We start from the raw sequence: 7,500 nt of genomic DNA, 5'->3' as shown, positions 1-7,500 counted from the left end.
TCACTTTGACTATATATGTTGTAGCAAGAGATTGTTTCTCGCTTACGGCCATACCAGCCTGGGTACGCCCGATCTCGTCTGATCTCGGAAGCTAAGCAGGGTCGGGCCTGGTTAGTACTTGGATGGGAGACCGCCTGGGAATACCAGGTGCTGTAAGCATTTTGTCCACGAGGGTGTGCTCTTGCACTATTTCATCAGCAACACTGCCTTGTAGTAAGCATTTAATGATGAATTGACTAAATGTCTGTTTTATCAGACTCACTTTGACTATATATGTTGTAGCAAGAGATTGATTCTCGCTTACGGCCATATCAGCCTGGAGTACGCCCGATCTCGTCTGATCTCGGAAGCTAAGCAGGGTCGGGCCTGGTTAGTACTTGGATGGGAGACCGCCTGGGAATACCAGGTGCTGTAAGCATTTTGTCCACGAGGGTGTGCTCTTGCACTATTTCATCAGCAACACTGCCTTGTAGTAAGCATTTAATGATGAATTGACTAAATGTCTGTTTTATCAGACTCACTTTGACTATATATGTTGTAGCAAGAGATTGTTTCTCGCTTACGGCCATATCAGCCTGGGTACGCCCGATCTCGTCTGATCTCGGAAGCTAAGCAGGGTCGGGCCTGGTTAGTACTTGGATGGGAGACCGCCTGGGAATACCAGGTGCTGTAAGCATTTTGTCCACGAGGGTGTGCTCTTGCACTATTTCATCAACAACACTGCCTTGTAGTAAGCATTTAATGATGAATTGACTAAATGCAGCTTCCTGCCTTTTTAATAGGATCAAATTTCCTTGTGTTTTCAATTAGCATCTGCCTTGTATTTATAAGACAAACAAGAATATTGTTGCTGAATGCAGCTTGTGTGTGCTTTATGCTCCTTTGCCCTGTTCAAATGATGAAAGGAAATAAAGTTTGTATTTTATCCAACTACCTGTGCTAAAAAGTGATGGGAACAGTGTTTGTAATTTCTTCTACTTTTTCAGTGACACAAAGTTCAAGCTGCTTATCTAATTGGTGAAAATGCAATGTCTGTTTATCACACTCACTTTGACTATATATGTTGTAGCAAGAGATTGTTTCTCGCTTACGGCCATACCAGCCTGGAGTACGCCCGATCTCGTCTGATCTCGGAAGCTAAGCAGGGTCGGGCCTGGTTAGTACTTGGATGGGAGACCGCCTGGGAATACCAGGTGCTGTAAGCATTTTGTCCACGAGGGTGTGCTCTTGCACTATTTCATCAACAACACTGCCTTGTAGTAAGCATTTAATGATGAATTGACTAAATGTCTGTTTTATCAGACTCACTTTGACTATATATGTTGTAGCAAGAGATTAATTCTCGCTTACGGCCATATCAGCCTGGGTACGCCCGATCTCGTCTGATCTCGGAAGCTAAGCAGGGTCGGGCCTGGTTAGTACTTGGATGGGAGACCGCCTGGGAATACCAGGTGCTGTAAGCATTTTGTCCACGAGGGTGTGCTCTTGCACTATTTCATCAGCAACACTGCCTTGTAGTAAGCATTTAATGATGAATTGACTAAATGTCTGTTTTATCAGACTCACTTTGACTATATATGTTGTAGCAAGAGATTGTTTCTCGCTTACGGCCATATCAGCCTGGGTACGCCCGATCTCGTCTGATCTCGGAAGCTAAGCAGGGTCGGGCCTGGTTAGTACTTGGATGGGAGACCGCCTGGGAATACCAGGTGCTGTAAGCATTTTGTCCACGAGGGTGTGCTCTTGCACTATTTCATCAACAACACTGCCTTGTAGTAAGCATTTAATGATGAATTGACTAAATGCAGCTTCCTGCCTTTTTAATAGGATCAAATTTCCTTGTGTTTTCAATTAGCATCTGCCTTGTATTTATAAGACAAACAAGAATATTGTTGCTGAATGCAGCTTGTGTGTGCTTTATGCTCCTTTGCCCTGTTCAAATGATGAAAGGAAATAAAGTTTGTATTTTATCCAACTACCTGTGCTAAAAAGTGATGGGAACAGTGTTTGTAATTTCTTCTACTTTTTCAGTGACACAAAGTTCAAGCTGCTTATCTAATTGGTGAAAATGCAATGTCTGTTTATCACACTCACTTTGACTATATATGTTGTAGCAAGAGATTGTTTCTCGCTTACGGCCATACCAGCCTGGAGTACGCCCGATCTCGTCTGATCTCGGAAGCTAAGCAGGGTCGGGCCTGGTTAGTACTTGGATGGGAGACCGCCTGGGAATACCAGGTGCTGTAAGCATTTTGTCCACGAGGGTGTGCTCTTGCACTATTTCATCAACAACACTGCCTTGTAGTAAGCATTTAATGATGAATTGACTAAATGTCTGTTTTATCAGACTCACTTTGACTATATATGTTGTAGCAAGAGATTGATTCTCGCTTACGGCCATATCAGCCTGGGTACGCCCGATCTCGTCTGATCTCGGAAGCTAAGCAGGGTCGGGCCTGGTTAGTACTTGGATGGGAGACCGCCTGGGAATACCAGGTGCTGTAAGCATTTTGTCCACGAGGGTGTGCTCTTGCACTATTTCATCAACAACACTGCCTTGTAGTAAGCATTTAATGATGAATTGACTAAATGTCTGTTTTATCAGACTCACTTTGACTATATATGTTGTAGCAAGAGATTGTTTCTCGCTTACGGCCATATCAGCCTGGAGTACGCCCGATCTCGTCTGATCTCGGAAGCTAAGCAGGGTCGGGCCTGGTTAGTACTTGGATGGGAGACCGCCTGGGAATACCAGGTGCTGTAAGCATTTTGTCCACGAGGGTGTGCTCTTGCACTATTTCATCAACAACACTGCCTTGTAGTAAGCATTTAATGATGAATTGACTAAATGCAGCTTCCTGCCTTTTTAATAGGATCAAATTTCCTTGTGTTTTCAATTAGCATCTGCCTTGTATTTATAAGACAAACAAGAATATTGTTGCTGAATGCAGCTTGTGTGTGCTTTATGCTCCTTTGCCCTGTTCAAATGATGAAAGGAAATAAAGTTTGTATTTTATCCAACTACCTGTGCTAAAAAGTGATGGGAACAGTGTTTGTAATTTCTTCTACTTTTTCAGTGACACAAAGTTCAAGCTGCTTATCTAATTGGTGAAAATGCAATGTCTGTTTATCACACTCACTTTGACTATATATGTTGTAGCAAGAGATTGTTTCTCGCTTACGGCCATACCAGCCTGGGTGCGCCCGATCTTGTCTGATCTCGGAAGCTAAGCAGGGTCGGGCCTGGTTAGTACTTGGATGGGAGACCGCCTGGGAATACCAGGTGCTGTAAGCATTTTGTCCACGAGGGTGTGCTCTTGCACTATTTCATCAGCAACACTGCCTTGTAGTAAGCATTTAATGATGAATTGACTAAATGTCTGTTTTATCAGACTCACTTTGACTATATATGTTGTAGCAAGAGATTGTTTCTCGCTTACGGCCATATCAGCCTGGGTCGCCCGATCTCGTCTGATCTCGGAAGCTAAGCAGGGTCGGGCCTGGTTAGTACTTGGATGGGAGACCGCCTGGGAATACCAGGTGCTGTAAGCATTTTGTCCACGAGTGTGCTCTTGCACTATTTCATCAGCAACACTGCCTTGTAGTAAGCATTTAATGATGAATTGACTAAATGTCTGTTTTATCAGACTCACTTTGACTATATATGTTGTAGCAAGAGATTGATTCTCGCTTACGGCCATATCAGCCTGGGTCGCCCGATCTCGTCTGATCTCGGAAGCTAAGCAGGGTCGGGCCTGGTTAGTACTTGGATGGGGAGACCGCCTGGGAATACCAGGTGCTGTAAGCATTTTGTCCACGAGGGTGTGCTCTTGCACTATTTCATCAACAACACTGCCTTGTAGTAAGCATTTAATGATGAATTGACTAAATGCAGCTTCCTGCCTTTTTAATAGGATCAAATTTCCTTGTGTTTTCAATTAGCATCTGCCTTGTATTTATAAGACAAACAAGAATATTGTTGCTGAATGCAGCTTGTGTGTGCTTTATGCTCCTTTGCCCTGTTCAAATGATGAAAGGAAATAAAGTTTGTATTTTATCCAACTACCTGTGCTAAAAAGTGATGGGAACAGTGTTTGTAATTTCTTCTACTTTTTCAGTGACACAAAGTTCAAGCTGCTTATCTAATTGGTGAAAATGCAATGTCTGTTTATCACACTCACTTTGACTATATATGTTGTAGCAAGAGATTGTTTCTCGCTTACGGCCATACCAGCCTGGAGTACGCCCGATCTCGTCTGATCTCGGAAGCTAAGCAGGGTCGGGCCTGGTTAGTACTTGGATGGGAGACCGCCTGGGAATACCAGGTGCTGTAAGCATTTTGTCCACGAGGGTGTGCTCTTGCACTATTTCATCAACAACACTGCCTTGTAGTAAGCATTTAATGATGAATTGACTAAATGTCTGTTTTATCAGACTCACTTTGACTATATATGTTGTAGCAAGAGATTGTTTCTCGCTTACGGCCATATCAGCCTGGGTACGCCCGATCTCGTCTGATCTCGGAAGCTAAGCAGGGTCGGGCCTGGTTAGTACTTGGATGGGAGACCGCCTGGGAATACCAGGTGCTGTAAGCATTTTGTCCACGAGGGTGTGCTCTTGCACTATTTCATCAACAACACTGCCTTGTAGTAAGCATTTAATGATGAATTGACTAAATGTCTGTTTTATCAGACTCACTTTGACTATATATGTTGTAGCAAGAGATTGTTTCTCGCTTACGGCCATATCAGCCTGGAGTACGCCCGATCTCGTCTGATCTCGGAAGCTAAGCAGGGTCGGGCCTGGTTAGTACTTGGATGGGAGACCGCCTGGGAATACCAGGTGCTGTAAGCATTTTGTCCACGAGGGTGTGCTCTTGCACTATTTCATCAACAACACTGCCTTGTAGTAAGCATTTAATGATGAATTGACTAAATGCAGCTTCCTGCCTTTTTAATAGGATCAAATTTCCTTGTGTTTTCAATTAGCATCTGCCTTGTATTTATAAGACAAACAAGAATATTGTTGCTGAATGCAGCTTGTGTGTGCTTTATGCTCCTTTGCCCTGTTCAAATGATGAAAGGAAATAAAGTTTGTATTTTATCCAACTACCTGTGCTAAAAAGTGATGGGAACAGTGTTTGTAATTTCTTCTACTTTTTCAGTGACACAAAGTTCAAGCTGCTTATCTAATTGGTGAAAATGCAATGTCTGTTTATCACACTCACTTTGACTATATATGTTGTAGCAAGAGATTGTTTCTCGCTTACGGCCATACCAGCCTGGGTACGCCCGATCTCGTCTGATCTCGGAAGCTAAGCAGGGTCGGGCCTGGTTAGTACTTGGATGGGAGACCGCCTGGGAATACCAGGTGCTGTAAGCATTTTGTCCACGAGGGTGTGCTCTTGCACTATTTCATCAGCAACACTGCCTTGTAGTAAGCATTTAATGATGAATTGACTAAATGTCTGTTTTATCAGACTCACTTTGACTATATATGTTGTAGCAAGAGATTGATTCTCGCTTACGGCCATATCAGCCTGGGTACGCCCGATCTCGTCTGATCTCGGAAGCTAAGCAGGGTCGGGCCTGGTTAGTACTTGGATGGGAGACCGCCTGGGAATACCAGGTGCTGTAAGCATTTTGTCCACGAGGGTGTGCTCTTGCACTATTTCATCAGCAACACTGCCTTGTAGTAAGCATTTAATCATGAATTGACTAAATGCAGCTTCCTGCCTTTTTAATAGGATCAAATTTCCTTGTGTTTTCAATTAGCATCTGCCTTGTATTTATAAGACAAACAAGAATATTGTTGCTGAATGCAGCTTGTGTGTGCTTTATGCTCCTTTGCCCTGTTCAAATGATGAAAGGAAATAAAGTTTGTATTTTATCCAACTACCTGTGCTAAAAAGTGATGGGAACAGTGTTTGTAATTTCTTCTACTTTTTCAGTGACACAAAGTTCAAGCTGCTTATCTAATTGGTGAAAATGCAATGTCTGTTTATCACACTCACTTTGACTATATATGTTGTAGCAAGAGATTGTTTCTCGCTTACGGCCATACCAGCCTGGAGTACGCCCGATCTCGTCTGATCTCGGAAGCTAAGCAGGGTCGGGCCTGGTTAGTACTTGGATGGGAGACCGCCTGGGAATACCAGGTGCTGTAAGCATTTTGTCCACGAGGGTGTGCTCTTGCACTATTTCATCAGCAACACTGCCTTGTAGTAAGCATTTAATGATGAATTGACTAAATGTCTGTTTTATCAGACTCACTTTGACTATATATGTTGTAGCAAGAGATTGTTTCTCGCTTACGGCCATATCAGCCTGGGTACGCCCGATCTCGTCTGATCTCGGAAGCTAAGCAGGGTCGGGCCTGGTTAGTACTTGGATGGGAGACCGCCTGGGAATACCAGGTGCTGTAAGCATTTTGTCCACGAGGGTGTGCTCTTGCACTATTTCATCAGCAACACTGCCTTGTAGTAAGCATTTAATGATGAATTGACTAAATGTCTGTTTTATCAGACTCACTTTGACTATATTGTTGTAGCAAGAGATTGTTTCTCGCTTACGGCCATATCAGCCTGGGTACGCCCGATCTCGTCTGATCTCGGAAGCTAAGCAGGGTCGGGCCTGGTTAGTACTTGGATGGGAGACCGCCTGGGAATACCAGGTGCTGTAAGCATTTTGTCCACGAGGGTGTGCTCTTGCACTATTTCATCAGCAACACTGCCTTGTAGTAAGCATTTAATGATGAATTGACTAAATGCAGCTTCCTGCCTTTTTAATAGGATCAAATTTCCTTGTGTTTTCAATTAGCATCTGCCTTGTATTTATAAGACAAACAAGAATATTGTTGCTGAATGCAGCTTGTGTGTGCTTTATGCTCCTTTGCCCTGTTCAAATGATGAAAGGAAATAAAGTTTGTATTTTATCCAACTACCTGTGCTAAAAAGTGATGGGAACAGTGTTTGTAATTTCTTCTACTTTTTCAGTGACACAAAGTTCAAGCTGCTTATCTAATTGGTGAAAATGCAATGTCTGTTTATCACACTCACTTTGACTATATATGTTGTAGCAAGAGATTGTTTCTCGCTTACGGCCATACCAGCCTGGGTACGCCCGATCTTGTCTGATCTCGGAAGCTAAGCAGGGTCGGGCCTGGTTAGTACTTGGATGGGAGACCGCCTGGGAATACCAGGTGCTGTAAGCATTTTGTCCACGAGGGTGTGCTCTTGCACTATTTCATCAGCAACACTGCCTTGTAGTAAGCATTTAATGATGAATTGACTAAATGTCTGTTTTATCAGACTCACTTTGACTATATATGTTGTAGCAAGAGATTGATTCTCGCTTACGGCCATATCAGCCTGGGTACGCCCGATCTCGTCTGATCTCGGAAGCTAAGCAGGGTCGGGCCTGGTTAGTACTTGGATGGGAGACCGCCTGGGAATACCAGGTGCTGTAAGCATTTTGTCCACGGTGTGCTCTTGCACTATTT

The 7,500-nt window shown here is 43.6% G+C and overlaps 21 non-coding genes and 1 pseudogene across 21 annotated transcripts; all 22 read left to right on the top strand.

The window, feature by feature from the left end:
- The first annotated feature begins 40 nt into the window (after positions 1–40).
- Positions 41–159, top strand: LOC123734725 (5S ribosomal RNA). Its single transcript, XR_006764910.1, has one exon. It is a non-coding gene; the product is annotated as a 5S ribosomal RNA (ribosomal RNA).
- A 139-nt stretch (positions 160–298) lies between these two features.
- LOC123734334 (5S ribosomal RNA) lies at positions 299–418 on the top strand. Its single transcript, XR_006764633.1, has one exon. It is a non-coding gene; the product is annotated as a 5S ribosomal RNA (ribosomal RNA).
- Positions 419–557: 139 nt separating this feature from the next.
- Positions 558–676, top strand: LOC123735012 (5S ribosomal RNA). Its single transcript, XR_006765197.1, has one exon. It is a non-coding gene; the product is annotated as a 5S ribosomal RNA (ribosomal RNA).
- Positions 677–1,085: 409 nt separating this feature from the next.
- Positions 1,086–1,205, top strand: LOC123734184 (5S ribosomal RNA). Its single transcript, XR_006764484.1, has one exon. It is a non-coding gene; the product is annotated as a 5S ribosomal RNA (ribosomal RNA).
- A 139-nt stretch (positions 1,206–1,344) lies between these two features.
- On the top strand, positions 1,345–1,463 carry LOC123735011 (5S ribosomal RNA). Its single transcript, XR_006765196.1, has one exon. It is a non-coding gene; the product is annotated as a 5S ribosomal RNA (ribosomal RNA).
- A 139-nt stretch (positions 1,464–1,602) lies between these two features.
- LOC123735009 (5S ribosomal RNA) lies at positions 1,603–1,721 on the top strand. Its single transcript, XR_006765194.1, has one exon. It is a non-coding gene; the product is annotated as a 5S ribosomal RNA (ribosomal RNA).
- Positions 1,722–2,130: 409 nt separating this feature from the next.
- LOC123734183 (5S ribosomal RNA) lies at positions 2,131–2,250 on the top strand. Its single transcript, XR_006764483.1, has one exon. It is a non-coding gene; the product is annotated as a 5S ribosomal RNA (ribosomal RNA).
- A 139-nt stretch (positions 2,251–2,389) lies between these two features.
- Positions 2,390–2,508, top strand: LOC123735008 (5S ribosomal RNA). The gene has a single exon (XR_006765193.1). It is a non-coding gene; the product is annotated as a 5S ribosomal RNA (ribosomal RNA).
- Positions 2,509–2,647: 139 nt separating this feature from the next.
- On the top strand, positions 2,648–2,767 carry LOC123734333 (5S ribosomal RNA). Its single transcript, XR_006764632.1, has one exon. It is a non-coding gene; the product is annotated as a 5S ribosomal RNA (ribosomal RNA).
- Positions 2,768–3,176: 409 nt separating this feature from the next.
- LOC123734190 (5S ribosomal RNA) lies at positions 3,177–3,295 on the top strand. The gene has a single exon (XR_006764490.1). It is a non-coding gene; the product is annotated as a 5S ribosomal RNA (ribosomal RNA).
- Positions 3,296–3,434: 139 nt separating this feature from the next.
- LOC123734428 (5S ribosomal RNA) lies at positions 3,435–3,552 on the top strand. The gene has a single exon (XR_006764727.1). It is a non-coding gene; the product is annotated as a 5S ribosomal RNA (ribosomal RNA).
- A 137-nt stretch (positions 3,553–3,689) lies between these two features.
- LOC123734529 (uncharacterized) lies at positions 3,690–3,808 on the top strand (annotated as a pseudogene).
- Positions 3,809–4,217: 409 nt separating this feature from the next.
- LOC123734182 (5S ribosomal RNA) lies at positions 4,218–4,337 on the top strand. Its single transcript, XR_006764482.1, has one exon. It is a non-coding gene; the product is annotated as a 5S ribosomal RNA (ribosomal RNA).
- Positions 4,338–4,476: 139 nt separating this feature from the next.
- LOC123735007 (5S ribosomal RNA) lies at positions 4,477–4,595 on the top strand. The gene has a single exon (XR_006765192.1). It is a non-coding gene; the product is annotated as a 5S ribosomal RNA (ribosomal RNA).
- Positions 4,596–4,734: 139 nt separating this feature from the next.
- Positions 4,735–4,854, top strand: LOC123734332 (5S ribosomal RNA). Its single transcript, XR_006764631.1, has one exon. It is a non-coding gene; the product is annotated as a 5S ribosomal RNA (ribosomal RNA).
- Positions 4,855–5,263: 409 nt separating this feature from the next.
- Positions 5,264–5,382, top strand: LOC123734724 (5S ribosomal RNA). Its single transcript, XR_006764909.1, has one exon. It is a non-coding gene; the product is annotated as a 5S ribosomal RNA (ribosomal RNA).
- Positions 5,383–5,521: 139 nt separating this feature from the next.
- LOC123735006 (5S ribosomal RNA) lies at positions 5,522–5,640 on the top strand. Its single transcript, XR_006765191.1, has one exon. It is a non-coding gene; the product is annotated as a 5S ribosomal RNA (ribosomal RNA).
- A 409-nt stretch (positions 5,641–6,049) lies between these two features.
- Positions 6,050–6,169, top strand: LOC123734181 (5S ribosomal RNA). The gene has a single exon (XR_006764481.1). It is a non-coding gene; the product is annotated as a 5S ribosomal RNA (ribosomal RNA).
- A 139-nt stretch (positions 6,170–6,308) lies between these two features.
- On the top strand, positions 6,309–6,427 carry LOC123735005 (5S ribosomal RNA). Its single transcript, XR_006765190.1, has one exon. It is a non-coding gene; the product is annotated as a 5S ribosomal RNA (ribosomal RNA).
- Positions 6,428–6,565: 138 nt separating this feature from the next.
- On the top strand, positions 6,566–6,684 carry LOC123735004 (5S ribosomal RNA). The gene has a single exon (XR_006765189.1). It is a non-coding gene; the product is annotated as a 5S ribosomal RNA (ribosomal RNA).
- A 409-nt stretch (positions 6,685–7,093) lies between these two features.
- LOC123734269 (5S ribosomal RNA) lies at positions 7,094–7,212 on the top strand. Its single transcript, XR_006764568.1, has one exon. It is a non-coding gene; the product is annotated as a 5S ribosomal RNA (ribosomal RNA).
- A 139-nt stretch (positions 7,213–7,351) lies between these two features.
- On the top strand, positions 7,352–7,470 carry LOC123735003 (5S ribosomal RNA). Its single transcript, XR_006765188.1, has one exon. It is a non-coding gene; the product is annotated as a 5S ribosomal RNA (ribosomal RNA).
- The last annotated feature ends 30 nt before the right edge of the window (positions 7,471–7,500 follow it).

This window comes from Salmo salar, unplaced genomic scaffold (genome assembly GCF_905237065.1).
Source record: "Salmo salar unplaced genomic scaffold, Ssal_v3.1, whole genome shotgun sequence".
Classification (NCBI taxonomy): Eukaryota; Metazoa; Chordata; class Actinopteri; order Salmoniformes; family Salmonidae; genus Salmo; species Salmo salar.
The sequence above is the reverse complement of the archived record's forward strand: the minus strand, read 5'-3'. Positions and strand labels throughout refer to the sequence as shown.